General features: G+C 45.5%; 1 protein-coding gene across 15 annotated transcripts in view; it reads right to left on the minus strand.

The window, feature by feature from the left end:
- Window positions 1-22264, minus strand: part of LOC101902122 (uncharacterized) — a 493329-nt gene that overhangs the window by 365726 nt on the left and 105339 nt on the right. The window contains exon 4 of one of the 15 annotated variants that reach the window (XR_009493632.1): window positions 10398-14238. The exons of the other annotated variants lie outside the window; for them this stretch is intronic. The gene's annotated coding sequence lies outside the window, so the exon portion shown is untranslated. Of the gene's footprint in view, window positions 1-10397; window positions 14239-22264 lie in introns of those variants that run through there. 15 annotated transcript variants of the gene reach the window in all.

Genomic DNA, 22264 nt, shown 5'->3' on the forward strand with positions numbered 1-22264 from the left:
TTTCTTTAAAATACTCAGATTCCATAGTGCCTACTGAGCATGTGATGCTAGGACAAGTTAAAACTATCCCATGTGGAAACTGGTACACCAAGCACAGCACTGAAGGACAAAAATAATTACCACAAAATGGCATTGGGTTATTGTTTCGGTAGCAAGGAAACTCATATTTTAGAAGAGAAAGCTGATGACCTTGCACAAACCTTTAAAATATTTGGTAAATGTGTAACAAATGATAAATTTAAAAGGTGCAGTATGTGATTTTTGCATGACATGAATGGAAAAAGCCAGAAAGTTCTATTGTTTGCTATCCCTTATTGCTTTTAGTAAGGCATTACAAAAAAAAAAAAAAAAAGGAAATTAACTGAGGCAGTAATTGGCTAATTTGTAGTGTAGGCAGAGATTTAAGGAAAACGGGGAAGTCAGCAATTTGGAACATTAAGAAAAAGAAAACTGCTTCCGTCCATCACAGAAGTTTCAAATGTTGAGCAAAAGCTTTCTCAAATGCCATATTTAGTCATTTCAGGCAAAAAAAAAAAAAAAATCAAGCCCTAAGATGATGATGTGATTCACAAGTGTCATCTAATATATCCGATACCTCATGGTAGAAAGAGTCAAGACAAGAGAGAAAGAGTTGGGGTTCAACTAAGAAGTCAAATACATTAAGGCAGATTCGAGACCTTTCTTTTTATATATAAAATAAAGCTTTTTAAAATTTATTTTAAATTGGAATATAATTGCATAATGCTGTGCTGGTCTCTGCTATACACTGCCTGAATCAGCCATACGTAAACACAGACCCCCCTCCATCTGGAGCTTGCCTCCCCATCCCATCCCAGCCCTCGAGGTCATCACCGGGCACCAAGCTGAGCTCCCTGTCTCCCACAGCAGCTCCCCACTGGCTGTCTATTTCACACACTGTCATCTACATATGTCAACGCTACTGTCTGCATTCACCCTCCTCTCCCTTCACCCGCCCTGTGTCCACAGGTCCGTTTCCTATGGAGACCATTTTCCAGAAAAGAACTCTGGGAGAAAGGGAACAGACACACAAACCTCCTGGGTAGCAACTAAACCAGAAACCTACAATGGATCTCAGGAATTTATATTCTCAGGGAAACGCCAAGCCTGGCCTGGAAAGGAATACCTGCAGAAGCTCCCGTACAGATATGAAAAAAAAGGAAGCTTCTAAAGGTCTCCAGGATAAGCCAGGCAGGGTGTGCTGCCCAATGTTCAACTTAACACGTGGCCAAAAAGAGTTAAGGAGCAAGGATACGCCCCCCGGAGACCCAAGCAACAAAGCCAGAACCAGAAGGACTGGTGTCTGCTAAGATTTCACAGATGTCATCTGTTCATTATACTTGCTTCTCATTCTCTCATTTGCTGATCAAAGATATTCACACGCACACTGTTACCGCGTTGACATTTCATATGCAAGAGGGCAGGCAGCTTTTTTAACATTTATTTTTATTTGCCTATGCCAGATCTTAGCTGTGGCACACAGGATATTCAATCTCTACAGCAGGTGAACTCTTGCTTATATAGCATGTGAGATCCAGTTTCCCAACTAGGGATGGAACCGGGGTCTCCTGCTCTGGGAGCTCGAGAGTTTTAGCCACTGGGCCAACCAGGGAAGTCCCGGGTTTTACTCTCTTTAAATCAAAAAAAGGGTGATGGTGGGTCATCTGAAGAAGAAAACTACACCTCTCTTAAGACCATACTTGGAGCTGGAAGCTCTCTCACTGCATGGGACTTGGGCATTCTCTTCTTGGGACCCCCTTGAGAATGGAGTCCAGGAAGCTGCTTTCTGTGGATACAGAGCAAGCAGCATGCATCTGTGTGCACGCGTGCTCAGTCATGTCAGACTCTTTGTGACCCCCATGGACTGTAACCCGCCAGGCTCCACTGTCCATGGGATTTCCCAGACAAGACGACTGGAGTGGGGTGCCATTTCCTCCTCCAGGGGATCTTCGCCACCCAGGGATGGAACCCGGGTCTCCTGCATCTCTTCCATCGCAGGTTGTTTCGTTGCTGTTTGCACCAACGGGGAAGTATGTACCCACACATTTTAGGTGCCTAGAAGACTGGACTTTGGCTGATTTCTGGATGTGTCCCTAACCTTCCCCGTGTCCTGGTGGTGTTCTGTGCTCATGGGCACGGCATACTTTATTCCTGCTCTCCAAGCACAGATGCGGTCTGTAGTTGGCCCTCTGAAGTGGCATGGGAACAGAACTGTCACATAAAACGTCTGGGTCCTCATGAGTGCTTCAGCGGGCCTCTCTCCCTTTTGCTTGTGGGTGCCTAAAATTTATGGCACCTAGAGCTGGCACTGGGAACCATGTGACGATGGGAAGGGTCTCCTGCTCTCCTGGGACCTCGAAGGCCCATTGGGAGCTGGATCTGCCTGCACACTCTGGGTGGGAGAGAAATGCATATCCGTCCTTTTTGATCCAGTGATATATCCTGTCTCTTTGTTATAGCTACTTAGCTTTTACCCTCACACAGTAATAGTCAGGAAGGATGCCTAACAGTCCATAAACCGGAAACATTTATACAGAGGTATCTTAATTTTGATGAGCCTCCCTGGAGGCTCAGATGGTAAAGAATCTGCCTACAATGCAGGAGATCTGAGTTCGATCCCTTCGTCGGGAAGATCCCCTGGAGACGGGAATGGCAACCCAGTCCAGTATCCTTGCCTGGAGAATCCCATGGACAGAGGAGCCTGGTGGGCTACAGTCCATGGAGTCACAGAGTCAGACAAGGCTGCGAAACCAATTCTTTCCCATTCCAAGGATTTGGTTTCAATTAGGCTTCCCAGGTAGCTTATCAGTAAAGAACCCACCTGCTAATTTAGGAGATGCGGGAAGATCTGCTGGAGAAGGAAATGGCAATCCACCCCAGTATTCTTGCCTGGAGAGGAGCCTGGTAGGCTAGAGTCCATGGAGTCGCAGAGTCAGACAAGACTGAGCAACTAATTCTTTCCCATTCCAATGATTTAGTTTCAATTAGGATTCCCAGGTAGCTCACGGGTAAAGAGCCCGCATGCTAATTCAGGAGACAGGGGAAGATCTCCTGGAGGAAGAAATAGCAACCCGCTGCAGTATTCTCGCCTGGAGAATCCCATGGACAGAGGAGCCTGGCGGGCTGCCGTCTATGGGGTCGAGAAGAGTCAGATTTCACTGAGCGACTAACACCTTCGCTTTCACATCTTAATTTCTACCTGATGCTATTGGCTCTGCTCACTGTTATCAGGGAAGAGGGCCTCAGATGGTTCCAGTCATCCTTGCCATCAATTCAGAAGTACCACTGAGATAAACCTTCTTGTGGTCCATGGAGGAAAGTGTGTGTCTGTGGTTGGGGGAACCCCTGCTTCTAGAAAACAGAAGCCATCACTGCCACATGTCCATCTCTGTTTTCGTCTGTGATCAAGGGTCAGCGAACACGCGAGTCTGGAGCCAGCCAGAAAGGATGCCCTCTGCCCTCTGTCAGCTCTCCAATCCCTTTAGCAATACATTGCTGGCTGCTGCTGCTAAGTCGCTTCAGTTGTGTCCGACTCTTTGTGACCCCATGGACTGTAGCCCACTAGGCTCCTCTGTCTCCGGGATTCTCCAGGCAAGAACACCGGAGTGGGTTGCCATTTCCTTCTCCAAACATATTGCTGGAGGATTCTCCCAACAAGCCCGCACTTGGGCTCAGCAGAAGGGAGTCCACCCACCCTTGGCACCAGACGTAGACGATCTGCTGGCAACCAACAGTCAGGTGCCAACTCCGGCCGTGGCTGAACAAAGCACCTCGGGGCATGCAATCTGACCTCATGACGGCCCACCCCAGTTGACTGGCAGGTAGGTCTCGGAAGCCACGTCTCTCGGGCTAAATTAAATTAATAAAACAGCAGGCGACGCTGGTCACCCATTGTCTCCTCACAAAATCACCGTGGTGCATAAAAAAGCATCTCTGTGTGCTCTGTCTCTGGCAATCACGTCTGGCTGTGAGTGTCTAAGAGAAGGTGGGGAGAGGGGCCAGGTGAAAGCGTTTCACGGGCTACAGACCTTCTCACATGCACGCTCAGCACAGGCAGTCTCCAAAGGGACACTTAGGCTAAGTGTGATAAGCCAGAGAGACGGACAGTGTACAACTGCACCCACTTGAGGTCCCATGCTCACTCAGTCGTGTCTGACTCTCTGTGACCTATGGACTGTAGCCCGCCAGGGTCCTCTGTCCATGGGATTCTCCAGGCAAGAATCCTGGAGTGGGTTGCCATTCCCTTCTCCAGGGCATCTTCCCCACCCGGGTCTGCTGCACTGCAGGCAGATTCTTTACCATCTGAGCCACTAGGGTTCCAGGAAGGACAGTGAGGTCACAGAGCATGCATCTGGTCACCAGAACCAGAAGAGGGCAGGAGAGGGGGCATGTCACAAGAGAGGGGCAAAATGGAATCTGGTTATTACTTTGTTTGTGCCAAACCAAGATTAGACTAGCAGATGGGGGCCTGACGCTAGGTACCATAACAGTCCTGCAGCTAGAAGGGGACTGAACTCAACACAGAGGATTAACTGACCCAGTCACCCAAGGGGCATGGAATGATTCAGAGACCAGGAAACTGTGTCCAGCAACAAGGGAGATGTCCAAATATACAAGCCGTACTTCCTGGAAATGGACCGACTATGTCCTATCTGTGTACCAAATGTGTATGCCCTTCAACATCCTTAACAGGTTTGGCTCAGTTTTACTTCTCAAAGCGGCTACAGGTGTAAAATTGCTTCCGTCCTCTTTCAAGGGCTTTTTCAAAAGTGTTGGTGTCCTGATGACTAACTTACGTACCTCACATATAAACGTTTGCTATGTTTTAATTACCTAACTACCCTCCTGCCCCTTGGACTGCAAGGAGATAAAACCAGTCCATCCTAAAGGAAATCAGTCCTGAATATTCACTGGAAGGACTGATGCTGAAGCTCCAATACAATGGCTACCTGATGCGAAGAGCTGACTCATTAGATAAGACCCTGATGCTGGGAAAGATTGAAGGTGGTAGGAGAAGGGGACGGCAGAGGACGAGATGGTTGGATGGCATCACCGACTCTATGGACATGAGTTTGAGTAAACTACATGAGTTGGTGATGGACAGGGAAGCCTGGCGGGCTGCAGTCCATGAGGTTGCAAAGAGGCAGTCACAACTGAGTGACTGGACTGAACTGAGGTCAAAAATAGTGAACCTAGGCACTTCCCTGGTGGTCCAGTGGTTAGGAACCCGTCTTGCAATGCAGGGGATACGGGTTCTGTCCCTGCTCCGGGAACTAAGATCCCACATGCTGCCACAAGCACCGAAGCCCATGCACCCTGAAGCTGGTGCTCCGCAAGAAGGGAAACCACTGCAGTGTGAAGCCTGCGCACCTCAAGGAGAGAAGGGCCCCCACTCTGCAACTAGAGAAAGCCCACATGCAACGAGGAAGGCTCAGCACAGCCACACATAAGTGAATTAAAATAAAAATTAAAAAAAAAAAGAATGAATTACAGTATGCTCTATTTCCCACAGTTAGATGGCCTCCTCTCCAAGAGAAAGGACTGGGTGCTGTACATTCCTTCATATGGAGCGGCCGCCATGCTATGCTGTCAAATCAACTTTGTTTTTATTGATCACATAATTTCACGTATGTGAAAACAGGCACCGCACTTCAGGGGTTGTCGGTTACCAAAAAACAAAAAAGAAGATATCACATTAAATTCAAAATTCAGATAAATAGCAATAAATTGTTTAGCATATGTATGCCTCTGCTGCTGCTGCTGCTAAGTCGCTTCAGTCGTGTCCGACTCTGTGTCACCCCATAGACGGCAGCCCTCCAGGCTCCCCTGTCCCTGGGATTCTCCAGGCAAGAATACTGGAGTGGGTTGCCATTTCCTTCTCCAATGCATGAAAGTAAAAAGTGAAAGAGAAGTCGCTCAGTCATGTCCGACTCTTAGCGACCACATGGACTGCAGCCCACCAGGCTCCTCCGTCCACGGATTTTCCAGGCAAGAGTACTGGAGTGGGGTGCCACTGCCTTCTCCATATGTATACCTCACGCTCAAATAAAAACCTGTTTCGCTGAAATTCAGATTTCACCAGGTGTCGTGTGTTTCATCTGGCAGTGCTAAATAAGACAGAAGACAAGGATAACGGAGCTCTGGCATTCCGTAAGGATACTGCGAACAGCGTAACCTGAGTTGGTGTCGGAAGACTCCCACATGTTGACGATATTCTGAAAGCTGAAACCACCTACTGTCGGCCCCAAACTTTCATTCCATCCTATCCCTCATGTATGGGCTCAGTAGCTTTAGTCGTGTCCGACTCTTTCAGACCCCATGGACTGTAGCCCGCCAGGCTCCTCTGTCCACAGGATTCTCCAGGCAAGAGTACTGGAGTGGGTTGCCATACCCTCCACCAGGGAACCTCCAGGGATTGAACCTACGTCTCTTGAGTCTCCTGCATTGGCAGGTGGATTCTTCACCACTAGCACCGCCTGGGAAGCCATTCCTCAGGTATACATTGTACATTATTCTGAGGGACTTCCCTGGTTGTCCAGTGGTTAACACTTCACCTTCCAATGGAGAGGGTGTGCGTTGAATCCCTGATCTGGGAGTTAAGATCCCAGATGCCTCTTAGCCAAAATCCAAACCAGAAAACAGAAAAATACTGTAACAAAAAGCAAACCAAAAGACAGAAACAACATTGTAACAATAACAACAAAACCAAACCAGAAGACAGAAACAATATTGTAACAAATTCAATAAAGACTTTAAAATGGTCCACATTAAAAAAAAAAAAAAACTGAATCATTTTGCCAAGTTTTTTTCTTTTTATTTACTCCCTCAATGAACTGTATCCTTACATGATACAGAATCAACCATAAAGGAAACTTACTGACTAATAAGAACTTGGTAGGTTAAAAAAAAAAAAGTATTTTTCCCCACCGTAAAGTTGTATCTCAGAGGGAAGAGAAATAGCTGTAAAGGCCAAAAAAATTAGTCATGGGATATTCTCAGACGTACATGATGGTGTTACACTTCAGTCGTGATTAACATTTTCTGAGTTTTTCTTCATTCTTTCTCTTAAGTAATGAAAAGCTGGGAACATATTATTCCTTCTCTTAAGTAATGAAAAGCTGGGAACCTTGCCAAAAAGTTATCTTGACAGATGCTCTCTGATCATTTCAGTGAATTCCATCATTTTTCACATCTTGGTAATCATACTTCAGAGGCAGAATTCATGTGGAGTCTGGGGGGCTGCTGCTACAAAACTAGACCCCAGAAATAAATTAAGCAGACAACTCTAGCAAGCCTGGGGACACACGGTGTCCTGAGGGTCTCACCTGAGGCTTGGTTTTCGAGAATCCACACTTTCTTATTTTGTGCTTCATTTCAACTCACCTTTTCACTTCTGCTCCACACACTGAATTACCTGCAGGGAGCCATTCTTGGTTTCCTCTTGAGAAGATTAACTTCTGGCAAATCTTCTGGAGTTTGGAGGGGGAAAAAAAAAAAAAACCTGCAGGTTCTATCTCATTAGTTACTCGTACTTGAATTAAACCATGATAACATTCTCAAAGAAAACCAAGGCCACAGAAAGGGCAGACTTATTTTTAAATGTTTGCTGACTATGATAATAATTGAGATTTGTCTAATCTGACTTCCAATGATTTGAGACATGAACCCACCTGGCCTGGGTACATAAGGATGTCTTGGGCTTCCCTTGTGGCTCAGCTGGTAAAGGATCTGCCTGTAATGTGGGAGACCTGGGTTTAATCCCTGGGTTGGGAGGATCCCCTGAAGAAGGGAAAGGCTACCCACTCCAGTATTCTGGCCTGGAGAATTCCATGGACTGTATAGTCCATGGGGTCGCACAGAGTCGGACATGACTGAGCGACTTTCACTTTCACATTATATTAATTTGTGTCTTTGACATACCAGCAAAGTCACAAAAAGAAAATCTCAGCTTTCCAGAATTTGGTGCATATTCGGCCCAAAGGATTATTTTTCATGATAGTAGGGGATTCGCAGGACATGCAAACTCAATCCCAAACCAGCCTAGACACGAAAAAAGATGATTTCTTATTGATTTGTTTTTTTGCCTTTTCATTGATACTGTTAAAAAAAAATAAAAAGAAAACTGACCGCCAAACAATTGATGCATTCAAATTGTAGTGCTGGAGAAGACTCTTGAGAGTCCCTTGGACAGCAAGGACATCAAACCAGTCCATCCTAAAGGAAATCAACCCTGACTATTCATTGGAAGGACTGATGATGAAGCTGAAGCTCCAATCCTTTGGCCACCTGATGCAAAGAGCTGACTCAGTGGAAAGACCCTGATGCTGGGAAAGATTGAGGGCGGGAGAAGGGGACGACAGAGGATGAGATGGTTGGATGGCATCACCAACTCGATGGACATGATTTTGAGCAAGCTTCAGGAGTTGGTGATGGACAGGGAAGCCTGGCATGCTGCAGTCCATGGGGTCACAGAGAGTCTAACACGACTTAGCGACTGAATAACAACAAGAATGTTGACACTCGTGTGTGAGGAGGGAAGACCAATGAATCAGGCACATGTTCACAGCTGCTCATCACTGCACTCAGGACCAGACCGAAAGGAACATCTGTTCTCACACAAAAGTCTCTCATTCATGAGAACCAGGAGTGACACACAGTTTTCATCCTGAGACACACTCATAACCGAGGGCGGTCACTCCTGGTCTAAGGCATCGGGAGGTCATCAGGGGCAGCGGTGTCCAACGTTTTGGGCACCAGACACCAGTTTCATGGAAGACAGATTTTCCATGGATCGGGGTCTGCAGATGGGTTTGGGATGATTCAAGCATGCTACATTTATCAATCCCTGGGTCATGAAGATCCCCTGGAGGAAGAAATGGCAACCCACGCCAGTATTCTTGCCTGGGAAATCCCATGAACAGAGGAGCCTGGAAGGCCACAGTCCATGGGGTAGCAAAGAGTCGGACACGACTGAACGACTTCACTTTATTTCTCTTATTATGACATGAGGTCCACTTCAGGTCATCAGGCATTAGATCCTGGAAGCTGGGGACCCCCGGTCTAGCTGAAGATCCTATAGGCTGGGGACCTCCGATCTGGGTGAAGTCACCCCGGTAGAGGTTTGCTTTTCCAACACTTTCCACATCAACAGTTCATACCGTGGAGGACACACCCACTGGCAGACAGCAAGAGATCCCTGTGCATGAAGGGAACTGAGGCTTGACAAGGTTGCATGGCCTAAAGACACAGGAGCCATCAGAACCATCCGATTACAAGCCTGGCCCGGTGTGTCCGTGAACTTTATTTGCTCTGGAAATTACTAGGGTGCTTTCACTAGCTGTCCCTTCCATTTGCTCAAAAGTTAATTTAAGAGAATCTCCACCTTCCCTGATAGCTCAGTTGGTAAAGAATCTACCTGCAGTGCAGGAGACCCCGGGTTGATCCCTGGGTCAGGAAGATCCCATGGAGAAGGGAAAGGCTACCTACTCCAGCATTCTGGCCTAGAGAATTCCATGGACAGTCCACGGGGTCGCAAAGAGTCGGACACGACTGAGCAACTTTCACTTTCCCCCTGAAAAGACACTGAGTGTGTGTGTACGAGAGACACGCGGCCTGAACGATCAAGTCTAGGACTCCCTTTCTCTACAGTAACGATTAAAATGAGGTCTACGCGTGCGTTGATTGGCTGCTTGAAAGCCAAGAGAAGGATTTCTTCCAAAACAGGCCACTGTGAACACAGAGGGGGAAGGAGAGGTTGGAACAGAGGGAGACGGTAGCATTGAAACACACACGTTACCGTATGTAAAACAGATGTGTGCTCAGCTGCTCACTCATGTCCGACTCTTTGCAACCCCATGGACTGTTGCCCGCCAGGCTCCTCTGTCCATGGGATTGTCCAGGCAAGAATACTGGATTAGGTAGCCGCTCCCTTCTCCAGGGGATCTTCCCGACCCAGCAACTGAACCCAGGTCTCCCACACTGCAGTGGATTCTTTATCATCTGAGCCACCAGGGTAAGATAGCCAGTGGAAATTTGATGGATGGCACAGGGAACTCTGTGACAACCTACAGGGAGGTGGGCTGGGAGGAGGAAAGGAGCTTCAAGACAGAGGAGATATACATATACCTGTGGCTGATTCATGTCGATATATGGCAGAAACCAACACAGTATTGTAATGCAATGATCCTCCAATAAGAAATAAATAAATTAAAAAACAAATAAAACAACGACCATCATCTTTGCATTAGAAAATGTCAAACGTGAGAATGAGGTGAGGGTCCTAAGAACAGCTGTTAACAAACGGTTCATAAAACTGGAGAGGAAGGGACGGGCGTTTCTACCCCGCCCCCCGCCCCCCGCCCCCCGCCCCGCCCCCGGGGTCGCAAGACTGTGAAGCTGTTATCTTTGCAAAGGGGATGTTTTTGTTCCCGGAGAAGCAGAAAAAAGGTTTTCACGCTAATAAACAGGCCACATCTGAAGTGTTTTTCATGATCCCTTCCTTCCTGTACATATAGAAGTTGAACGGTAGTATATTGTAATTAGCCTCCAATTAAAATAAAAATTAAAAAAAAAAAAAAGGTTTTCTCTCCTCTCCCCTCCTGCCCTTTCGTTCGTTTGCTGCTTCTAAGTCTGAAGTCAAAGGTTTAGAGCCTGTTCTAAAAGAAAGATGGCTGTTTTGCATTAGTATTAATTGGGCTCTGTTACATAAATATTCATCTGCAAATTAAATGCTTTCAGTCAACCCTGTTCAGTCCCTCAGTCGTGTCTGACTCTTTGTGACCCATGGACTGCAGCACTCAGGCCTCCCTGTCCATCACCCACTCCAGGAGTTTACCCAAACTCACATCCATCAAGTCAGTGATGCCATCCAACCATCTCATCCTCTGTCGTCCCCTTCTCCTCCTGCCTTCAACCTTTCCCAGCATCAGGGTCTTTTCAAATGAGTCAGCTCTTCGCATCAGGTAGCCAACGTATTGGAGATTCAGCTTCAGCTTCAGTCCTTCCAGTAGGTTTTAAATAAAATCCATACAAGTGACAGGAATATTGAAAACTAAAGTAAGCAAAGCTGTTTTGGCCTGAGCATAATGTTTCCAAATTAGATTTTATGTGTATAGATGTATAATTTAGTATCTATAAAATCTGTATGAACATACACTTCTGTGAATTATGGCTGCAAGTATATATATTTTATGTGTATAATATATAATGATCCCACCTAGCTATTGTGACAGCTATAAGGATAAAAGCAGTATATAACCAATAGTGAATTATGGTTCACTTATCCTTTGCAGGAATATTTTATTTAAAAAATATTTTAATGGGCCAATATTTGACTTGTGTTTATTTTATTTCAAGCATTTAGTTCTTCCAAGATTTATAAATTTGGATCATAAAAACATTTATAGTTCTGGCAAACAATTTTATGGATTTTTTTTGTATATAAACACATGGATGAGTGCATGCATGCTCAGTCACTCACTCGTGTCCGATTCTTTTGTGACCCCATGGACTGCAGTCCACCAGGCTCCTCTGTCCATGAGATTTCCCAGGCAAGAACACTGGAGTGGGTTGCCATTTCCTCCTCCAGGGGATCTTCCCGACCCAGGGATTGAACTTACGCTTCTTGCATTGGCAGGCAGATTCTTTACCACCGAGCCACCTGGGAACCCCTAAATACATGGATACTATTTTAAAATCCATAGCTCTCAATTCTGGGATAAAAGTATTCCAGTAGTTGAAACACAGTGGTTTATTGTGACAAAAAGCACTAATCTGGAAATAATCGCAGAACTAAAAAAACACTAAAAGACTGAACTGCCTCACAACATTTTCCACGATCAAATAGAAAAACAAAGATTTTTGATGTAGTCAGTCTAAAAGATTTTTAGGATATTACTGACTTTCATTTATGTTAATGCAAAATAATATTGAAATTAATAATAAAATGTATTCTAAGTACTAAAAAAAAATTATGAAAAAATAAAGGTTGACTCAGTGGTAAAGAATCTGCCTCCATTACAGAAGATGCAGGTTCAGGCCCTGAGTGGGGAAGATCCTCTGGAGAAGGAAACGGCAACCCACTCCAGTATTCTTGCCTGGAGAATCCCATGGACAGAGGAGCCTAGTGGGCTATACAGTCTACAAGATCACAGACTCAGACACAACTGAGCAACTAAGCACCAACGACTACTCACAAGTAGAAGATGGGTTTAGGGAGGTCCAAAGGGTGGTCCATAGGTTTCCCTGGTGGCTCAGACGGTAAAGCGTCTGCCTACAATGTGGGAGACCCGGGTTCGATCCCTGGGTCAGGAAGATCCTCTGGAGAAGGAAATGGCCACCCACTCCAGTACTCTTGCCTGGAAAATCCCCTGGATGGAGGAGCCTGGTAGGCTACAGTCTATGGGGTCACAAAGAGTCGGACACGACTGAGCGATTTCACTTTCGTTTTTCTTTCAAAGGGACGTCCAAAGTATATATTGGGCTTTCCTGATAGCTCAGTTGGTAAAGAATCTGCCCGCAATGCAGGAGACCCCAGTTTGATTCCTGGGTCAGGAAGATCCCCTGGAGAAGGGATAGGCTACCCCACTCCAGTATTCTTGGGCTTCCCTGCTGGCTCAGCTGGTAAAGAATCCGTCCACAATGAGGGAGACCTGGGTTCGATCCCTGGGTCAGGAAGATCCCCTGGAGAAGGGAAAGGCTACCCACTCCAGTATTCTGGCCTGGAGAATTCCACGGGGTTGCAAAGAGTCGGACACGACTGAGCGACTTTAGAAGAAAGCATATTCAGTGACACCAGTTACCACAAAAAATAGCACGTGAGAAATGACAAAGGCTTGAAGTAAAGCAGTGCCCAGAGGAACTGAGCCAGATTCAGATCTGGAATAAACGACTGGATTCAGAGGACAGAAGAAGGAGAACTGCATTTCCTAATTAGGCACACAAGGCATTGGGGTGCCTCTGATTCAGGCACCCGGAGAATCCAGCTGGAAGTCTGCAACGTATTCAAGTAAACTGGTGTTCATGAGAAATCTCACCTACGCACTCATCTCCAGCGCTGCGGCAGGAGGTCATCACAAACGCAGTGGCTTCGCACAAGTCAAATTTATTATCTTACAGTTCTGAAGGCTAAAAGTCCAAGATGGGTTTCACGAGGCCAACGAGAAGATGTCTGCAGGAATCCAGTACCTTCCGGAAGCTCGGGTAAGAATCCCGGAGGAGCCCACAGTCCTTGACTCCCAGCCCCTTCCGCCACCTTCAAAGCCAGCCTGGGCTTTGCTTTCCAGTGCTTCTCACACTATATCCCTGCCTGCCTCCTCCACCTGTCAGGACCCCTGGGGTGACACTGGATGCGTCTGAATAATCTACTTTGTCTCAGGAGGTGGGGAGCCTTAATTCCATCTGCAACGTTGCCACGGAAAGCCACAAGTTCAGAGACTCCGGGAATTACAATGGAGACATCTTTGACGGGCAGGCTTCTTATTCTGCCCTCTACCGTGTGCTAAGTCCCTTTCGTCGTGTCTGACTCTTTTGCAGCGCTATGGACTGTAGCCCTCCCGGCTCCTCTGTCCATGCAGATTCTCCAGGCAAGAATACTGGACCGAGTTGCCATGCCCTCCTCCTCCAGGGGATCTTCCCAACCCAGGGATCGAACCTGCACCTCTTACGTCTCCTGCATTGCCAGGTGGGTTCTTTACCACTAGCACCACCTGGGAAGCCCACCTTCTACAGCAGTGGTCCCCAACCTTTTTGGCACCTCGGATGGGTTTCATGAAAGATAATTTTTCCACAGACTGGCAGCAGGTGTCAGGGGGATGGTTTGAGGATGAATCAAGCATATTACATTTTATTTCTTTATTTCCTTTATTATTACATCCTCTCTGTGCTGGCTTCCCTGATGGCTCAGACGGTAAAGAATCGCCTGCAATGTGGGAGACCTGGGTTCGATCCCTGAGTCGGGAAGATCCCCTGGAGAAGGGCACGGCAACCCATTCCAGTATTCTGACCTGGAGAATCCCATGGACCAGAGGAGCCTGGTGGGCTCAGTCCAGGGGGTCACAAAGAGTCACACACAGCTGAAAGAGGTAGCTGTGAAGGTTTGGACATCGGATTTGACACTCCACAGTGCAGAGGCCAGAACATGAAGCTGGGGTTTTCCAGCCCAATGAGGGGACTGAGAACTGTCTCAGAGATGAATCTTCAGGGTGGAGAAGGAAGACATGTCTGTGAAGAAAAGAAAGAAAATGCAGCAGGAGGAGAAAAGGCAACCAGGAGAGAATCACAAAAGTAAGACGTGGGTAAGGGGAAAGGTGTGAACCATGGTTTCTGACTGGGCAAAAAGCTATGCCTGAGAAACTCTTGACATGTTGCAATAGTGTACAAACAGCCCCGGAGGTAACAGGTTTAATTCTGACCACAGCAAAGACACATAAAACATTGCTATTTCTGTTTGATAATGTACATTGTATAAAACATGGCAAACATATATACATGATTTCACATTTCTGTACACGTTTGAATCTCGTCTGAAATCCTCTACCCATAAATGGAGAGTCAGACTGAAGAGAGCTATTCTAAGTAAGAATTTTCCATGGACTGTTATGGCTGGATGCAGTGAACTTGAAATTAAAAAAAAAAATCTCCTTGGTGGTTTCATTTACATTAATGCGGTGCATTCCTGTGAAATGTCTGTATCTACTGATGAATAATCAACCCTTCTTAACTCTAACAAAAAGATTTATCACAGAAGGACCACATCAGTGGGAGTTTGAGTTAGCATGACTTTGGAGAGTAATTTTTTGTCGTTCTGTAAGTTTGTTTTTATCTCCCTTTCAGTAAGTCTTAAAATATTCAGTTAATTTGATAATACTCTTTTTAAGATGCAGTCTACAAACACACACACACATACACACACACACACGGCTTCCCTTATAGCTCAGCAGTAAAGAATCCACCTCCAATGCAGGAGACACGGGTTGGATCCCTGGGTGGGGAAGATCCCCTGGAGAAGGGAACAGCAACCCACTTCAGTATTCTTGCCTGGGAAATCCCATGGACAGAGGAGACTGTTGGGCTACAGTTCATGGGGTCACAAAGAGTCAGACACGACTGAAGCGACTAAGCAGAACTACAAAGGTAAATCTTCTGGCCTATTCACGAATGGTTTCAGGAGAGACTGCAGGCAGAGATGGCTGTCAGAAAGTCAGTGAGGCTCTTCTGGAGAGAGGCTCTAAGTCTGAGCTGGGACATGGTGAACCAACTAGGAGCAGATCATACGAGACCCTAAGAAATGGGAGAGGAGAGTTCTGAGGTTTTGAGATGGGCCAGTGGCAAAGTAAACAATTCAAACTGGAAAAAGAGGAAGCAGAGCTCTGTGGAGACACTGACCAGCCAGGTGGCCACTGGAAGACTCACAGAGCTTAAGGGGAGGACTGGAGAAGAGGGAGGTTTGAAAGCGAGGTTAGCTGCTGAGATGCAAGTGCTTATAGCAGAGACACACCTTTTTTTTTTTTGCTTCCTTTATTGCCTCCCGAAATATTCCTCTATTTTCCCCCATGTTAAACTTTTTATTTTGTATTGAGGTATAGCTGATTAACAGTCTTGTGATGATTTCAGACAGACAACAAAGGCACTCAGCCATACATGGACACGTATCTATTCTCTCCCAAACTCCCCTCCCATCCAGGCTGCCACATGACACTGAGCAGAGTTCCCTGTGCTGTCCAGCAGGTCCTTGCTGGTTCTCCGTGTTAAATACAGCAGTGTGTCCATGTCCATCCCAGACTCCCTGACTATCCCTTCCCCCATCCTTCCCCCTGGTGACCATAAGGTTATTACAGAGGATTGAGCAGAGTTCCCTGTGCTGTCCAGCAGGTCCTTGCTGGTTCTCCATGTGAAATACAATGGTGTGTACACGTCCATCCCAAACTCTCTAACTATAGTATGGCAACCCTTATAAGCAGAATCTAAAAAGCAATGGTAGAAATGCACTGATGTACAAACAAATTCAGAAACAGATTCACAAACTTAAAGAACGAACTCAAGGTTCCCACTTAAGGGGAAGGATGCAGGGAAGAGACACACCCTTTTAATTTACAGGAGACCGAGCTGTGATCTGGCCAAGCCCTCGACTCTTATTAAGAGCTGAGCTTGTCCAACTTGACAGCGAGATAAAAGGGAGAGAACTGAACGTCATATATCACTGCCATCTTGTTTAAATACTGCGCGTAAGGATTTTACTGGCTCATAACCAAATGTGCCCTCAGACGAAGTTAATGATGCTTCAGAAGCAGGGGGCAGGCGCGAGGGAGTGTTTATATTTTAATCTGAGGCAGTACACTGGCAACAGAGGGTAAGGATGATGTAGCCACATGAATCACCCCACAGTGAGCCAGGACATATAAATATGTCATCCAGGGGGACAGTAACTGAGGCTGACTCGGTTGAAATGGCAGCTTGGCTCATATGCTGCTGCTAAGTCGCTCATATGGTGAGTTTCTAAATTAACTTTTGTCTGTTTCTCCTACACTTAAAATGCTTGTCATGGAGTATCATTTGCACAGATGAAGTGATTTACTCCTTGTTCACCCAATACTTTCTCTTCTTTACACAATTATAAATGTTCCCCCTTAATGTTACGCTCTTGTTTAGAACTTTTATTTGCCATTTTTTACGCTTATCCTTTCAATGCTACATTGTAAAAAATTAACGTATTTTGGCTCCACATGTAACTATAAATTCATCATCTAAAACCAAAGATGTTTCAACAATCACGAAAAGCACAGGACAAACTGGCAATCTGTTCATTCCCTGTGTGTGTATTGAGCTTCTCTCAAATAAATACATTTAAGAGATAATGTAGGCATGTCCAGCACTCTGACTGGCCAATCAATAAAGAGTTCTATTGTCCCCTGTTCAGGAGATTGCAGATGCTGACTTGAAATTCAACATCAAAAAAACCAAGAGCATGGCATCCAGTCCCGTAACTTCATGGCAAATAGAAAGGGGGAAAGTGGAAACGGTTACAGACTTTTATTTTCTTGGGCTCCAACATCACTGCAGAGGGTGACTTCAGCCATGAAATTAAGAGACGCTTGCTCCTTGGAAAGAAAGCTATGACCAACCTAGACAGCATATTAAAAAGCAGAGACATCACTTTGCCGACAAAGGTCTGTATAGTCAAGGCTATGGTTTTTCCAGGAGTCACGTATGCATGTGAGAGCTGAGCCACAAACAAGGTTAAGACAAGAAACTTAAAGTGTACAACTCAATGATGTCTCAAAAAATACATATATATATATATGAGGTTCAAATCCGTACCTCTCTTTCATACAAGCATGGGGGTTACAGGTTTTGAGCCTTTCTGGGCAGCTTGACTTAGCTTACACCCAACATGAAACTGGCCCCTGGGGCCAAGAAGCTTGGGGACCGGTGACTTAAAGGGCCTAAGGCTAAAATGAAAAAACTGGCCTAGGTGTACAATAAGAGATTGCTGACTGATGAAACTCACTTCCAGACCATATTTTCACCTGAACACGGGTGGGAAGGAATGCTAGGAGCCAAAACACTTTGAGAAAGTGCAACGAAGTCATGTCATGAAGCCCCAGAGTAGCCAGATCAGACGAATATACTGTGTGAAATGAGAGGAGGAAAAAACCTGTGCATTACTAAAGCTTTTATTGCTTTAAACAATAATGTGAAGAGGGCAAGTGCCAAGCACATAAGATCTACACTTTCAACGGATCTCAATTCATTACCCTGAGGAGCAGGGCCAGGCGTTTAAAGGGACCATTACATGATGCAGAACTGGATGGACCACACCATTTGTCATGGTGATGTGCATGAGTAAGCCCACACTGAGTGGTGGTATGCTCAAAATAATACTTTTTTTTTGTCCACGTATACTTTACATATACTTCAATGTTGAAAATCAATGGGGAAAATTAAACAAACACTAGATGGTATTCCTTTGGTTGCTTTAAAGTTTAGCTGTTGTTTTCAGTCACTCAGTCGTGTCCGAATGTTGGCCACCCCACGGACTGCAGCACGTCAGGCCTCCCTGTCCATCACCATCTCCCGGAGTTTGCTCAGACTCATGTCCATCGAGTCAGTGATGCCATCCAACCATCTCATCCTCTGTCGTCCCCTTCTCCTCCTACCTTCAATCTTTCCCAGCATCAGGGTCTTTTCCAATGAGTCAGCTCTTTGCATAAGGTGGCCAAAGTACTGGAGCTTCAGCTTCAGCATCGGTGGCCAAAGTATATCAGCTTCAGCATCAGGCCTTCCAGTGAATATTCAGGACTGATTTCCTTTAGGATGGACTGGTTGGATCTCCTTGCAGTCCAAGGGACTCTCAAGCACCATAATGACCATAATGTGAAACCATCAATTCTTTGGCGCTCAGCCTTCCTTATAGTCCAGCTCTCACATGTGTACATGACTACTGGCAAAAGCCTAGCTTTGACTAGATGGACCTCTGTCAGCAAAGGGATGTCTCTGCTTTCTAATATGCTGTCTAGGCTTGCCACCCCACTCAAGTACTCTTGCCTGGAAAATCCCATGGACGGAGGAGCCTGGTAGGCTGCAGTCCATGGGGTTGTGAAAAGTTGGACACAACTGAGCAACTTCACTTTCACTTCTCACTTTCATGCATTGGAGAAGGAAATGGCAACCCACTCCAGTGTTATTGCCTGGAGAATCCCTGGGACGGGGAAGCCCGGTGGGCTGCCATCTATGGGGTCGTACAGAGTTGGACACGACTGAAGTGACTTAGCAGCAGCAGGCTTGTCACAGCTTTCTTTAACAATTATTCAATTATTTTTAAAAAGAAAAACAAGAGGTAATGTGGCATATAGAATATTCACTGGAATCTGGGAGAAACAAAGTATTTCTAGTCCTTGTTTTTTCATGAACTCTCAACATGACCTTGGTCATGCATTATACTCTCCCTAGAGCATTATCTCCTGTACTTAAAAAACAAATGTGACTTCTCAACATCTTACATCACTTTCATCTTAGAGCGTGTATCATAATGAAATACTGCAGACACATTCCATGGTTTTCACTATGGATTTTTTTGGGTTTTTTTGCTGTCACCCAGCCTCACTTGATGGATGTCAACAATCTGCCTGATCCCATCACCCACTGGCTTCACAGACTCACACTCCTGGTTGACAAAGATTCACTGCTCTTGTCTGACCACAATCGGTCCCTCAGCCTTTCACCCGAATGGCCCCACACAGACAGCTAGTTGAACTATCCTATGGCCTTCATTTCTGCTGTTTTATATGGCAACAGTTGACTTGATCAGCCAACTTAGCATGATCCCAGAGTGTCTTCTTATCTTAAAATCTTCACACACCCCATCTACCTTGCTCTGTCACTGCAGCCAAAGCTGGGAGGAGGAAGATTCGAATCGCATGACTTTCTGGTCCAGGGGTGAATACTAACACTTTTCCAGATCTCGTTGATTCCTTCTGGTGAATTCAAATATATTTCAATCACCTGTTGTTTTATTAAGTACACAATTCATCAACCCCCCTCCACCCGCCCATTCTACTAGCCATTGTCTTCCCAGACCTAACTCAACAAGAAAAAAAAAATCCAGGCAAAGGATGCTGTGAATACAAAGCAAGTTCTTAGAATGTACCCAGCACACAAGAACAGAAATACAGCCTTACTGAGTTAGACGATCTTCACCATATTTTCCATATATGCAGAACTTTGTTTACAATTATTTTATTGTTTTGGATGACTGTTGTCTCAACTACAAATTGGCGCTTGCCAAGAGCATTTTCCAGGGCTTCCCTGGTGTCTCAGATGGTAAAGAATCTGCCTGCGGGAGACCCGAGTTTGATCCCTGGGTCGGGAGGATCCCCTGGAGGAGGAAATGGCAAACCACTCCAGTATTCTTGGCTGGAGGATCCCATGGACGGAGGAGCCTGGTGGGCTACAGTCCATGGGGCTGCAAAGAGTCTGACACAGCTGAGCGACTTGACTTTCCTTCACTTTTTCTGCGGAGACTGAACCCTGTGCTCTGTAGCTGTTGAGCTTCAGCGCCCCCTGAGGGAAGCTCAGGGCGGAGTGAGGAACTGAGTGCTCCAGGGAATCTGGTGGGACAGGTCTCTAGATAGTTAGATATGTTCAGGAGGTGATTTCAGGATCTTCTCACATCTAGAAAGTGAAAGTAAAGTTGCTCAGTCATGTCTGACTCTTTGCGACCCCATGGACTGTAGCCTACCAGGCTTCTCTGTGCATGGGATTTTCCAGGCAATAGTACTGGAGTGGATTGCCATTTCCTTCTCCAGGGGATCTTCCCAACCCAGGGATCGAACCGGGGTCTCCTGCATTGTAGACAGACGCTTAACCATCTGAGCCACCAGGGAAGTCTTTCCTGGTGACATCAGCTCCTCTGACTGGCAGAAAACCTTTAGTAAAATGAGTGCTTAATTATCTGAACTCCCCCTTCACCAAAATCTTATATATGGACCTCCCCCCACTGCCTCTCTGAAGCAGGCTCTCAGAACTATTGAGGTGCTGTCTCCCAGGCTACAGTCCTCATACTGCCCCAAATAAAACTTAACTCACAACTCTTATATTGAGCATCTTTTTTTAGTTAACCGTTGGTAGAGAGATACTGGCAGAAAATATTTGGCTTGTGGTTAAAAAATTCACATGGTAAAATTCTCCATTAACATGACCTCCTATTTCCTGTAACAGAACTGAAATGGACGATCCTTTTTCTCTTCTGTGTTCCTGGAATGCACATTCTGGATCCTGTGTGTGTGTGTGTGTGTGTGTGTATCTACAACTGATAGCTTACGATAGTAAACAACGTCAGATTTGTGGAAGGTTTAGCTTTGGGACCAGGGACCAGGCTTGATCACTCAAGAGCTTTTGCGTAGCAGGGTTTTACTAAAGTAAGAAAAGGGACAGAGAAACGTTCTGACACAGACATCAGAAGGGGGACAGAGAGTGCCCCCCTCACTAGTGTTAGCGAGGGAGTTACATACTTTTTTAATTAGTTATTACAATAAATCTAAAGAACGTCTCACGTTTGCGAAAATTTTACCAGACCCTCTCCCACAATTTACATTTTAGGATAACATGATTAGAACTTATCAATAGAAAGATCCTGCCAGACCCACTCCCATAATATACATTTTAAGATATCAGGATTAGTCAGAAGGTTTTCAGGAAGGAGAAACCGTCCTCAAGCAGGATACATTGTTGTTCTATAATCCTTAGTATAGAGTTTAAACTGAGCTGTTTGTTGTATAGTCATCAGTTCAGGCTTAAAGAAAAAAAAAAAAAACAAACAAAAAAAGTTTTATGTGACTAAGACTAAGGAATGCAGAAAAAAAAAAAAAAAGATGTTTGTCCTTTCCTCCTCCTTGAAAATCCCAGACCCCTATCGCCTTAAGAACCTCAGACCCCTATCTCCTCCTCGGGGATCCTGGACTTCTTATCAATCTGCCTAGGAATTGAGTCTCTCACAACTACATATATACATATATGGCTATAAATACCTGAGGTACATATACAAACTACACATATCTGATTGCATTTATACATATATAGACACACACAATATAGGTCAGAATATACATGCAGATGACACCACCATTATGGTAGAAAGTGAAGAAGAACTAAAGAGCCTCTTGATGAAAGTGAAAGACGAGAGTGAAAGAGCTGGCTTAAAGCTCAACATTCAGAAAACGAAGATCATGGCATCCGGTCCCATCACTTCATGGCAAATAGATGGGGAGACAGTGGCTGGTTTTATTTTGAGGGGCTCCAAAATCACTGCAGATGGTAACTGCAGCCATAAAATTAAAAGATGCTTGCTCCTTGGAAGAAAAGCTATGACCAACCTAGACAGCACATTAAAAAGTAGAGACATTACTCTGCCAGCAAAGGTGCATCTAGTCAAAGCTATGGTTTTTCCAGTGGTCATGTATGGACATGAGAGTTGGACTATAAAGAAAGTTGAGCACCAAACAATTGATGCTTTTGAACTGTGGTGTTGAAGACTCTTGAGAGTCCCTTGGACTGCAAGGAGATCCAACCAGTCCATCCTAAAGGAGATCAGTCCTGGGTGTTCATTGAAAGGAATGATGTTGAAGCTGAAACTCCAATAGTTTGGCCACATGATGCAAAGAGCTGAGTCATTTGAAAAGACCCTGATGCTAGGAAAGATTGAAGGCAGGTGGAGAAGGGAATGACAGAGGATGGGATGGTTGGATGGCAT

This window comes from Bos taurus, chromosome X (assembly GCF_002263795.3).
Source record: "Bos taurus isolate L1 Dominette 01449 registration number 42190680 breed Hereford chromosome X, ARS-UCD2.0, whole genome shotgun sequence".
In the NCBI taxonomy this organism is placed as follows: Eukaryota; Metazoa; Chordata; class Mammalia; order Artiodactyla; family Bovidae; genus Bos; species Bos taurus.